Raw genomic sequence first — 12086 nt, 5'->3', positions numbered from 1 at the left:
TATGCTACTAGTGTATAATCAACAATATTTTTGTCTGCAGTCATGTTATTCCCTGCAAGATATTAGCTAACCATACGATTAATTAAGACCCTCCCTTTTCCTCAAAATAATGGTTCAGGGCAAGGGAGCATCTTTGTTAGTTTACCACATTCCCTTCCCAGGCAATTGTGCTTAAGAATTACAATATAAAGATTATTCTTAAGGTGCACCACTAGCAAGGATTTCTTGGAGCATGGCAGCTAAGATGCGCTGTACAACCATCCCGTAATAGATTTGGCGCATACCAGCAGGGTTAATATTACATTACGATTCTCCTGACAAATGACGTTGCTATAGAAGTCATGAACTATAGCACAAAGTGCATGCTTGTTAATATATCGCCTTGACCTCTCTTCCTTTCAGTGCACTATCTAGGAGACAGCATGCAGAAAGAGTTGTATAGTACGGGAAGGAATGTGGTGACTCAGAAAACGTTATAAGTGTTATTTCTTTTTAGGAGAATGACCTCGATGTTGAGATGGTTCTGTGTTTGAAAGTAATGTTCCAGCCTAATGTTTTTATTGAATACTAAAATCATTTTCAAATGTAATCACTTGCGGTAGATGTTTTCACAGGACCTGATTAAATATACTGTTTCAGTATTTTCTTTCTGTTCACTATGTTGTTTTTAGGTTAAGCGAGCAAGCGATTTGACCTGTTGTAATCATTGTGGGCTTTTAACCTCACCCACCACACACCCTTCACTTTCACTTGTTCATGGGCTTGCCTTTCAAAAATCCTTTGTTATCATTGGTCCCTCCTTCGGGTGGTTTTGTTACCGCCTTGCAGACTCCCCCTGTTAAATGGATAATTACACGATTGCTGATACTTTGACTGTGAGCAAACTTATTTTTCCTTTTGTGTGTCTATTTTGTGCTCATGCCAGCCATAGTGCTTTGAAACAGCTCGCTTATGTCAACTGTTTTAATTTTCATTTTCATTATATTTGGCAAGGAAAGTCCAGTTATGAATTTACAACGCTAATAGCTCTAACTTAAGCAAATGCAAGACCCATTGCATTTCAAATCCTTATCTAGTTCTGGATTAAAGGTGCTTTAGAAGTCAACAGTGCACCATCTTGCAAGCTGCTATACTCGCCATTCTTGCCAGAAACATTAGAACGCTTGTCTCAAGAAAACTATTTTGCACCTATCGGGTCTCTGATGCTGTTGTGTGACTCTTATTATTAATTAAATGTTTGTGTCCCATAGAGGTTTTCACTGGGATCTCTTAAAAATGCTTTAGCGTGGTTTGCTCATGCTCTTTCCTGTACCCCATGAGGAAGACCGGTTGTCCACATCATACTCCAGTTTCCTAACCTGCTTATAAAGTTCAGCTGTGTAACGACCTTTCAAAATTCAGTTTACCCTCACTTCTGGTACATTATCTTGAAATAAGGCGTTGAAGTTGGAGCGGTATAGACTTGATAACATGCTAACTGGTGAGTACTTATTTGCAAATTATTCTTATTCTGAGTGTTTGGTTAGCATTGTGACTTACGGCATACTAACAAGTCTTTGCAATTTTCGGAGTCTAAGCATTTTTATTATTGTTCTTATGTACTATTGGTTTATTATTGTTCTTATGTACTGTTGGTTTAAAAAGCTTTTGTTAAAAACCTAATTGATAACATTTTGAAAAATGCGTGATTTTACATATACTAAGCAGTTGTTTTTCTTCTATGGTGCTAGAACGGTGGAAGGGTAAGAACCAGATTTCACACACTAACTCTACTGGACAATACGCATAAACTGGTGATAATTAATCACCCTATCTGTAAATAAACTGCCATTTAAATGTCAGATTTTGGCTAATTCTGAAGCATGTCCCAGATCAACTGGTGTTTTGTTTGTAGACTCTAATTGGTAACATATCAGTTTTCGTGTGACTTTCGGCCTGTTTCGTAAATACAGAATTATGCTTTGTGACATTTCGAACATTCTGTTTTAAGGGAAGAGCACAGAGCTAATAATTTTCCTGGTGTAATAGATTTCCTGGTGGGCGAGGTAAAAATGTTTTAGGTACGACTACTGCTTGTGTTGAATTAACCTGTACTGAATGTGTGCCCTTCACTATAAGTATTGTCCATCTCTTGATTCTGTCCAGAAGTGTCCTAAACAGTCTGCTTCTTTGAACATTTAATGTTCAAGATGAAGAGACTTGCTTCTTGCCTGCTACAGCTTTTTGAGGAACTGAAGATTTAGCTGCTCAGAGGACCAGTCAATTTCAATATAGCATTACAGCTCTCTACTGAGGACTATGATGGTTGTTAAAGGTCCAAGTTATAAGCTGCAGGCTTTATAGAAAAGTCAAATTTTTCAATAAGGGTTCTGTAGATAATTGATTCTTAAGCTGTGGTACATGTGAACCACCGTTTTTTTTTTTTTTTTTTTTTTTTTTTTTTTTTTTTACAACGCCTACTCAGGGAGCCCCGAGCTATTTAGAAAATTAAAGATAGCAAATGAATAAAGCATACATAAAAAGCAACTGTAACCATTGAAAATGCTAACACGCTATGTAAATGTGAAGGAATTTGAAGTTGGATGCTAAAAATTATGTTGGTATCCTTATCTTGATTTGTGGGAGCAGCATTGTTAGACCTGGCAGCTTTTTGGCCTGTCTCCCCTGTCTTTTTGCCTTCTGACCTCCTGTTTTATTGGTATACTGGACTCCGTTTTTGCTGGTTTATTGTCTCTGTGCACTTTACCACTGCTAATCAGTGCCAAAGTGCAAGTGTTCCCTATATAAATTGTATTGTTGATTGGTTTATCCATGATTGGCAAATTTGATTTACTAGTAAGTCCCTAGTAAAGTGCACTAGAGGTGCCCAGGGCATGTAAATCAAATGCTACTAGTGGGACTGCAGCACTGATTGTGCCACCCACATGAGTAGTCCTGTAAACATGTCTCTGACCTGGCACTGCAGTGTTTGTGTGTGTGCAGTTCAACCTGCCAGTTCAACTTGGCAAGTGTACCCTTTTGCCAGGCCTAAACCTTCCCTTTTTATACATGTAAGGCACCACAAAGGTAGGCCCTAGACAGCCCCATAAACAGGGTGCAGTGTATGTTTAAGGTGGGACATGTACTTGTGTGTTGTACATGTCCTAACAGTGAAATACTGCCAAATTCTGTTTTCACTGTTGTAAGGCCTGTCTCTCTCATAGGTTAACATGGGGACTGCCTTTAATTATCCTTGAAGTGCAGTTTCCCTTTGAGGGACGATAGAGATGCGGAGTTTGGGGACTCAGAACTCACAATTTAAAAATACATCTTTTGGTAAAGTTGTTTTTTAAATTGTTTGTTTGAAAAATGTCACTTTTAGGAAGTAGGCATTTTCTTACTTAAACCATTCTGTGACTCTGCCTGTTTGTAGATTGCCTGTCTGGGTCAGTTGGGCTGTTTGCACCTCTCCTCTAGACAGTGACACAAAGGGAGCTGGGGTGTAGCCTGCATATCCTGATGAACCATCTAAGCTAAAGTGGAGGGAGGAGTTGTCACTTACACATGGAAGGACTGTGCCTGCCCTCACACAATGCAGTCTCCAACCCCCTGGTGTGTGATTGGGGCGTGACCTGACAAGGCAGAATCTTGTCAGTAACAGAGACGTTCCTTTGAAGTAGGCCTACTTCAAAGGCAGAGAGGTGTATAAGTAGTGGACCCAAAATCTCAGACTTTTAGAATCTTTCTGGATCAAGAGGAACCTCTGCCAAGGAGAAGAGCTGAAAAGCTGGAGGAGGAATACTGCCCCTTTGCTGTGTGTGCTTTGCTGGGTTGGTCTGCGGTTGCTGCTTCTGCCTTCAGTGTTCCACAAGGGCTTGAAGTAGAGCTTGCCTCCTGTTGGAAGTCTAAGGGACACCAGAGACTTCAGTTTTACCTGCCTGCAACACTGGGAACTGTGTGTTTCGTGCTGCTCAAGAAGAAAAACCACTGCAATGCCGCACTGAGCAGCACTGCCTGCTTCGCACAGCAATCCTGGTCTCACCGACACTGCCATTTGATGCCGCCACTGCTTGCACCGTGACCTGTGGGCCCCGCACTCCGGCACGGCCTTGCTCACACCACAGCCTGGGACATCCCTGACAACACCGCTCCTGCTGACACCGACACCGCCTCCTGCACCATGGCCTGTGGATACCGCTCATGAGGTACACAAAGCACCATCCCGCACAGCAGCCCCGGTCCACCGGCACCAGCACTATCGACTCCAGTGTCGTCACCAGGTGTCCCTGCCTGCACTGCAACCCGTGGACGTCGCACAGAGCCAGTTTCGCACTGCACTGCCGACATGGGCCTACCGACAACAGCGCTTCAGCAACGACAACGCCGCTGCCTGCACTGTGTCCTGGTGACACAGCACGTCGCACCGTCCTGCTTCACACTGCGGCCCTGGTCTCACAGACGCCGTTGGATGCCGTCACTGAGCCACTGCCTGCACCGTGACCTGTGGGCACTGCACGTCGCATTGTCTTGCTTCACACAACAGCCCCGACGACATCCATGCCAGCGCTCCTGACTTTATCAGCCCGGAGTTTGATCCGCAACCATATGACTTCAAGGGCCAGATGACCTCCGCACTGTCCTCCGGAACCGACTCCGCAGCGCCAGCGATGCCGCCTCCCGATCTCATCCCAAGGCTCACAACGCCCTGCAATTACAAAGGTACTGTTTGCGGGTCTTTCCGACACCGTGGCTGGCCCGCGATGCCTCGGCCAGCCTCAACTGTTGGCTTTGTTGCTCACGACACCGTGATAGCCCCCGGTGCAGCTATTGACTTCAAGGAACTGTCATTTTAAGTATCTTTTGCAAAATTCATATCTTTATTACTGTATGTTGGATTTTTCTTTTTCTGGTCTTATTTTACATAGATAAATGTTGGCTATTTTTCTAAAACTGTTGTGGTGTCCTTTTGTAGTGTTTTCAGTGTTACTGTGTGTTATGTACAAATTCTTTACACGTTGCTTCTGAGATAAGCCTGACTGCTCGTGCCAAGCTACTACAGGGTGAGCAGGGGTTATATGAGCGGGTATCTCCCTTATCCTGACTAGAGTGAGGGTCCTTACTTGGACAGGGTGCAAACCGACTGCCAACTAGAGACCCCCATTTCTAACATTGGTTGGCAGTGAGGATAGGGCTTGCATTTGCACTTGACCCACAGTGATTAATGTACACTACTACCATATTGCAGACCACTACGTGGAACATACAGATTTTTGGTGTTGAATTTTTCCATTGGACTATTTTTGATCTCGAGTTCCAGTGATCACTGATGACATCATGTCTCAGTCAAGAGCATCATCAGTGGCATCCCAGGATTTGGTTTTTGAGGAGGATAGGTTGGAAGCCTACCCCGTGAACGATTTAAGGGCAGTTTGCAAAAAACTCAAAGTCTAAGCCTGGTTAGCAGCCGGAACTGCCAGTGGGCAGTCTCAGGATCCAATTGGGGAGTCCGTGGACCAAAATCCTAGGGAAGATGTGCTGAGGGTATAGGAGCTGCTAGGTGGGGCGGGGGGAGGTACTCCCCATGTCAGGCAGCAGTGGTGGCTGTAAGGGCCTGACTCCAGAGAATAGGAGAGAAGCCAGGAGGCAGCAAATAGAGTTGGAGAGATTAAAAACCGAGGATCAAAAGGAGAAGCGGGCCATGGAGGAAAGGAAGATGCTTTTAGACCATGAGATCACAATGAAGGAGCTGGATCAGAGGAGTAGATCAGTAGAACAGTCCGGGAGGAGGCTGACCCTAAGGGGAACGCCCCGGCACCTACAGGGGAACAAGTGGCTGAACTGGGAGACTTACCTGAGCTGACCCATTGGCAGCAAGAAGGGGATCCCACCAGGGAGGAGTTCTGTGCAGAACAGAAGGTGTGCCCTACTCTTGAGGGCCTTAGGCATTAGGCCGAGGACCAGGCAGCTGGCACTGAAGGCAAGACCCACCTGATCTGTTGGGAGAATGGTCTCCTGTATAGTGAGCCTAAGGCTGCTGAGCCTGGGGCAGCCCATGTGCTGGTGGTTCCCCAGCACTTCAAACCCTTCCTACTGGGTTTGGCTCATGATGTGCCTCTGGCAGGACATTTGGGGCAAGGCAAGACCTTTGACAGGCTAGTCACCCACTTTTATTGGCCCCAAATGATGAAAAATAAAGCAGTGTTCTGTAGGACCTGCCAGACTGGCCAAGCAACTGGCAAAAGTGGAGGAAACTGTAAAGCTTCTCCGCAACCCTTTCCTGTCGTGAGCACCCATTTTGAGCGGGTGGGCATTGACTTAGTAGGGCCTCTGGAACCCAAGACAGCCCTGGGCAACAGGTTCATCCTGGTTTTGGTTGACCATGCCACCCGGTACCTGAAAGCTATCCATCTGAGGACAGTGACGGCACCTGTTGTGGCCTGGGCACTGATGGGGATCTTTATCAGAGTGTGGTTCCCTAAGGAAGTGGTATCTGACAGGGGTAACAACTTTATGTCCATGTCCATGTACATAAAGACCATGTGGAAGGAATGTGGAGTGAACTACAAATTCACCACTCCTTACCACCCCCAAATTAACGGGTTGGTTGAGTGATTCAACCGAACCTTGAAAGGTATGATTGGGGGTCTGTCAGACTCCATGAGGTGTAAGTGGGATGTCCTCTTACCATGCCTTCTCTTTGCCTACCAGGAAGTACCACAGAAGGGGGGTTGACTTTAGCCCCTTTGAGATGTTGTATGGGCACCCTGTCAGAGGACCTCTATGTCTGGTAAAAGAGGACTGGGAGCAAGCTCCTTGGAAGTTACTCCAGGATGCATTCAGTTACACGCTGGCTTTCCTAAGCCAAACTGCACGCTTCAGGAAGCTTGCACAAGAGAACCTAGAGGCAAGCCAGGAGGACATGAAACGCTGGTATGACCAAACTACCACTCTGGTTGAGTTTCAGCATGGCCAGAAAGTGTGGGTCATAGCCCCACTTAGAGCCTTTTGCTCCTCAGGACAGGTGGTCAAGTCCATTAGAGGTGAAAGGGCATAAGAGTGATGTCACCTACTTGGTAGACCTGCAGACTCCAAGGAACCCCTTCAGGGTCCTACATGTGAACTGCCTCAAACCCCACTTTGAGAGGTCTGAGTTATGCATGCTTCTGGCTACAGATGATGGGGCGGAAGAGGAGAGTGAACCTCTCTCCAGACTCATGTCTGCCACAGAGCAGGATGGGTCAGTAGAAGGTGTGGTCCTCTCCCCTTCTCTGACTCTAGAGCAGCAGAGTGAGTGTCGCCAGGTACGGGGACACTTTGCAACTCTGTTTTCACTCATTCCAGGTGTTACCCATCTATGCACGCTTGATGTGGACACTTGGGACAGCCTGCCTATGAAAAACAAGGTTTACAGGTTGGCTGACAGAATTAAGGCCAGCATCAAGGAGGAGGTCTCCAAGATGTTGGCCTTAGGGGTGATTGAGCGCTTCAGTAGCCCTTGGTCCAGCCCAGTGGTTTTGGTACCCAAAGCTGCTACACCTGGTGCCACACCAGAACTTCAGTTCTGTGTAGACTACCAGGGGCTCTGTGTAGTCACCAAGACTGATGCCCACCCCATACCCAAAGCTGATGAGCTTAGTGATTGGCTGGGGGCAGCCAAGTTCCACAGCACGTTTGATTTAACGTCTGGTGTCCTGGCAGATTGCCTTAACTGATGGGGCAAGGAGAGGTCAGCATTCTCAACACCAGAGGGGCACTTCCAGGTCTAGGTCATGCCCTTTGTGTCGAAGAACTCCCCTGCCACCTTCTAGAGGTTGGTCCATCAGGCCCTGGCTGGGCTTGAAAACTTCAATCACACCTACCTTGATGGCACTGCTGTGTTCAGCTCTAGTTGGGAGGACCACTTGGACCACCACTGGGAAGTGTTGAAGGCGCTGCAAGCTGCAGGCCTCACTATCAAGGCCAGTAAGTGCCAGATAGGGCAGAGTTCAGTGGTGTACTTCAGACACCAGGTAGGAAGCGGCCGGATGGTGTCCCTAAAACCCAAGATTGGTAACACTCTGGATTGGGCACCTCCTATGACCCAGAAAGAGGTGAGAGCCTTCCTAGGCCTCACCGGGCAATACAGGAGATTTTTGTCAAGGGGTATGGCACCATTGTTGCCCCTTTGACAGAGCTGACTTCTAAGAAGTAGCCTAGACAGGTGATCTGGACTGAGGCGTGCCAGACTGAGTTTCACACTCTGACGGAGGCCATGTGCACGGCGCCCCTGCTGCTGGCCCCTGACTTCTCCAAGGAGTTTGCAGTACAGACAGATGCTTCAGAGCATGGTGTGGGAGCAGTACTTTCACAGCTAAACGAGGAGGGCCTAGACCAGCCTTTAGTCTTCCTTAGCAGGAGACTACTTCCCAGGGAACAGGTGGAGTGTAATTGAAAGGTAAGCTTTTGCTGTGGTCTGGGTGCTGAAGAGCTAAGACCCTACTTGTTCAGGTCTCACTTCCGGGTTCAGACCACAGGCCCCTCAGATGGTTAATGCAGATGAGCGGTGAGAACCCAAAACTGTTGAGGTGGTCCGTTTCCCTATATAAATTGTATTGTTGATTGGTTTATCCACGACTGGCATATTTGATTTACTAGTAAGTCCCTAGTAAAGTGCACTAGAGTACGCACAGGGCCTGTAAGTCAAATGCTATTAGGGGGCCTGCAGCACTGATTGTGCCACCCACATGAGTAGCCCCGTAAACATGTCTCCGACCTGCCTCTGCAGTGTCTGTGTGTGCAGTTTAACCTGCCAATACGACTTGGCAAGGGTACTCACTTGCAAGGCCTAAACCTTCCCGTTTTATACATGTAAGGCACCCCTGAGGTAGGCCCTAGGCAGCCCCATGGGCAGGATGCAGTGTATGTTGAATGTGGGACATGTACTGGTGTGTTTCACATGTCCTAACAGTGTAATACTGTCAAATTCTATTTTCACTGTTGCAAGGCCTGTCTCTCTCATAGGTTACCATGGGGGTTGCCTTTAATTATCCTTAAAGTGCAATTTCCCTTTGAGAGAAGATTGAGATCTGGAGTTTGGGGCCTCTGAACTCACAATTTAAAAATACATCTTTTGATTAAGTTGGGTTTGAAATTGTTTGTTTGAAAATGCCACTTTTAGGAAGTAGGCATTTTCTTGCTTAAACCATTCTGTGACTCTGCCTGTTTGTGGATTCCCTGTCTGGGTCAGTTTGATAGTTGACCATTGGGCTGTTTGCACCTCTCCTCTAGACAGTGACACAAAGGGAGCTGCGGTGTAGCTTGCATATCCTGATGAGCCATCTAAGCCAAAGTGTAGGGAAAAGTGGTAATCTACACCTGAAAGGACTGTGCCTGCTCTCACACAATGCAGTCTCCAACCCCCTGGTGTGTGTCTGGGGCCTGGCCTAGGTAAGGCAGGATCTTGTCAAAATCGCAGACTTTTAGAATCTTTCTGGATCAAGAAGAACCTCTGTCAAGGAGAAGAGCTGAAGGAGTACTGTCCCTTTGGTGTGTGTGCTTTGCTTGGTTGTACTGCAGTTGCTGCTTCTGCCTTAAAAGAGAGCAAAGGGTGAACTTTGCTGTGTGTCTTGCTTGAGAGTGTTCTCCAAGGGCTTGGAGTAGAGCTTTCCACCTGTTGGAAGTCTCAGGGACACCAAAGACTTCAGTTTCATCTGCCTACAGCACTGGGAGCTGTGTGTTTTGTGCTGTTCAAGAAGAAAGACCACTGCGACGCTGCCATCAACCTGCCGATGCCACATGGAGCCACACTGCCCTGCTTCGCACCGCAACCCTGGTCTCCACGATTATGCCATCTGATGCCGCCACCGAGCGCTACTTGCACTGTGACCTGTGGGCCCCACACTCCGGCACCGCCTTGCTCACACTGCAGCCTGGGCATCCCCGGCGCCTCCGATCCTGCTGGCACGGGCACCGCCACCTGCACCATGGCCTGTGGACACTGCTCGTGAGGTACACAAAGCACCTTCGCACACTGCAGCCCCGGTCCACGGACGCCAGCACCATCGCATCGACTCCAGTGTTGTCCCCAAACGTCCCTACCTGCGCCGCGGCCTATGGTGCCCGTCCCGTGCCTCCGACTTAGGCCTACCTATGACAGCTCTTCAGCAACGATGCCACTGCCTGCACCGTGAACTGGTGACACCGTATGTTGCACCGCCCTGCTTCACACCGCAGCCCTGGTCTCACCGATACCACTGGGCGCCGTCACTGAACCACTGCCTCCACCTTGACCTGTGGGCACTGCACGTCGCATCGTCCCACTTTCCACCGCAGCCCCAACGCCATCCATGCCAGCGCTCCTGACTTCATCAGCCCGGAGTTCGATCGCTACATGTGTCACTTCAAGGGCCCGACGGCCCCCGCACCGACATCGCGACGCCGCTCTCTGGATCTCATTGCGAGGATTACAACGCCCTGCAATTCCAAAGGTACTGTTTGCAGGTCTTCCCAACACCATAAGTGGTCTGCGACGCCGCAGCCAGTTTGAACTGTTGGTTTTGTTGATCATGACGCCGGGATAGCCCCAGGTGGAGCTATCGACTTCAAGGAACTGTCTTTTTAAGTAACTTTCGCAAAATTCATATCTTTATTACTGTATGTTGGATTTTTTTCGTTTTGGTCTTGTTTTACGTAGATAAATGTTGGCTATTTTTCTAAAACTGGTGTGGTGTCCTTTTGTAGTGTTTTCACTGTGTTACTTTGTGGTATGTACAAATGCTTTACACATTGCTTCTGAGATAAGCCTGACTTCTCCTGCCAAGCTATCAAGGGGGTGAGCAGGGGTTATATGAGCGGGTATCTCCCTTATCCTGACTAGAGTGAGGGTCCCTACTTGGACAGGGTGCAAACCAACTGCCAACTTAAGACACCATTTCTAGCAAGCATAAGTGCAACAAAGGGAATACAGTAAGGATGAATAGTGATCACAAATGAAGCATTTGAGTACACCCACAAAACGAGAGCGTGCATTGGAGCAAAAAAGACCAAATGATAATGTAGCGAACAGCATAGCACCATGTTTTAGATTTGAAACTATATTTTTTAAACAATCCAACATTCTGATTAAAATGTTGGTATGTGCTAATTTCTGTTTGATGTACACGTGTCTCTGTTTTGAGGTTCAGATCAGAATTGATTAGTTGGGGGTCCTCAGTTTCCGGTAGTGAGTCAGTGATGGTCCACAAAAGATAAAGGGTTAAAAATTGCTGACATAGAGGTTCTGTGAAGAAGGGAAGCATGATACATTTCTAATGTGGCTGCTTAGTTTGCAGTTTATTTCTACAGTTTATAATCTCTAACAAGCATTTGTAGTGCAATAGGTCTCGCATTTTTTTTAGTTGGAGCTATTGGCATTGTAAATTAATAACAGGACTTTTCTTGCCACATAATTTGGTCAACCCTGCCTCATAATTTATTCTTTTCGTGCCATATAATTCCAGTGGCCCTGCGTATAACTAAAGCACTTTCATTTACCTTCCTCCTCTGTCTGCAGCAAAAAATGAAAATGTTGCTATTTAGCATCCTTACTTAAATCTGCCATGCTAATTCCAATAGAATACCACTTTCACCACCCCACCATCAGAGCTGCTGACTGGCTAACACAGTTTCCCAAAAAAATGAGACAAGATAGCCACAGAGGAGAAATAAACTAGAAGGGTCTTCCAAACATATAAAGAATGTTCAAACAGTCATAGTGTTATAAGGATGTTAAGTTGGCCTGAATCATGGTCATAATTGTCATAAGGAGAGATTATTAAAAAATACAAAATTACTATATAAACCTTTATCAGAAATAAACTTTTGGCATTAGTCTGTAATGCTTAAAACACCACAACAGAAATATAATTTGTAAGAAACTTGGTCATGTAACAATGTTGTTAGCCCCTAAACTGCATAACACCATAAAAGAAACAGATGAAAGTAATGCAGTGGAACCATATATTTAGCCCCTGGAGGGCATAGTGCATTACACATTTTCAAGGCTAACCGGTCTATTGCAATATTACAAACAAGGGCCATAAAACATAATTTCTCTCAGCTATAAAACAAATGTTCCAACAATTAACAAA

The 12086-nt window shown here is 46.5% G+C and overlaps 1 protein-coding gene across 1 annotated transcript in view; it reads left to right on the top strand.

Annotated features, from left to right (window-relative positions):
• Positions 1–12086, top strand: part of GPD2 (glycerol-3-phosphate dehydrogenase 2) — a 1016859-nt gene that overhangs the window by 507922 nt on the left and 496851 nt on the right. The gene's annotated exons all lie outside the window — the stretch shown is intronic.

This window comes from Pleurodeles waltl, chromosome 3_1 (genome assembly GCF_031143425.1).
Source record: "Pleurodeles waltl isolate 20211129_DDA chromosome 3_1, aPleWal1.hap1.20221129, whole genome shotgun sequence".
NCBI classification, from domain to species: Eukaryota; Metazoa; Chordata; class Amphibia; order Caudata; family Salamandridae; genus Pleurodeles; species Pleurodeles waltl.
The sequence above is the reverse complement of the archived record's forward strand: the minus strand, read 5'-3'. Positions and strand labels throughout refer to the sequence as shown.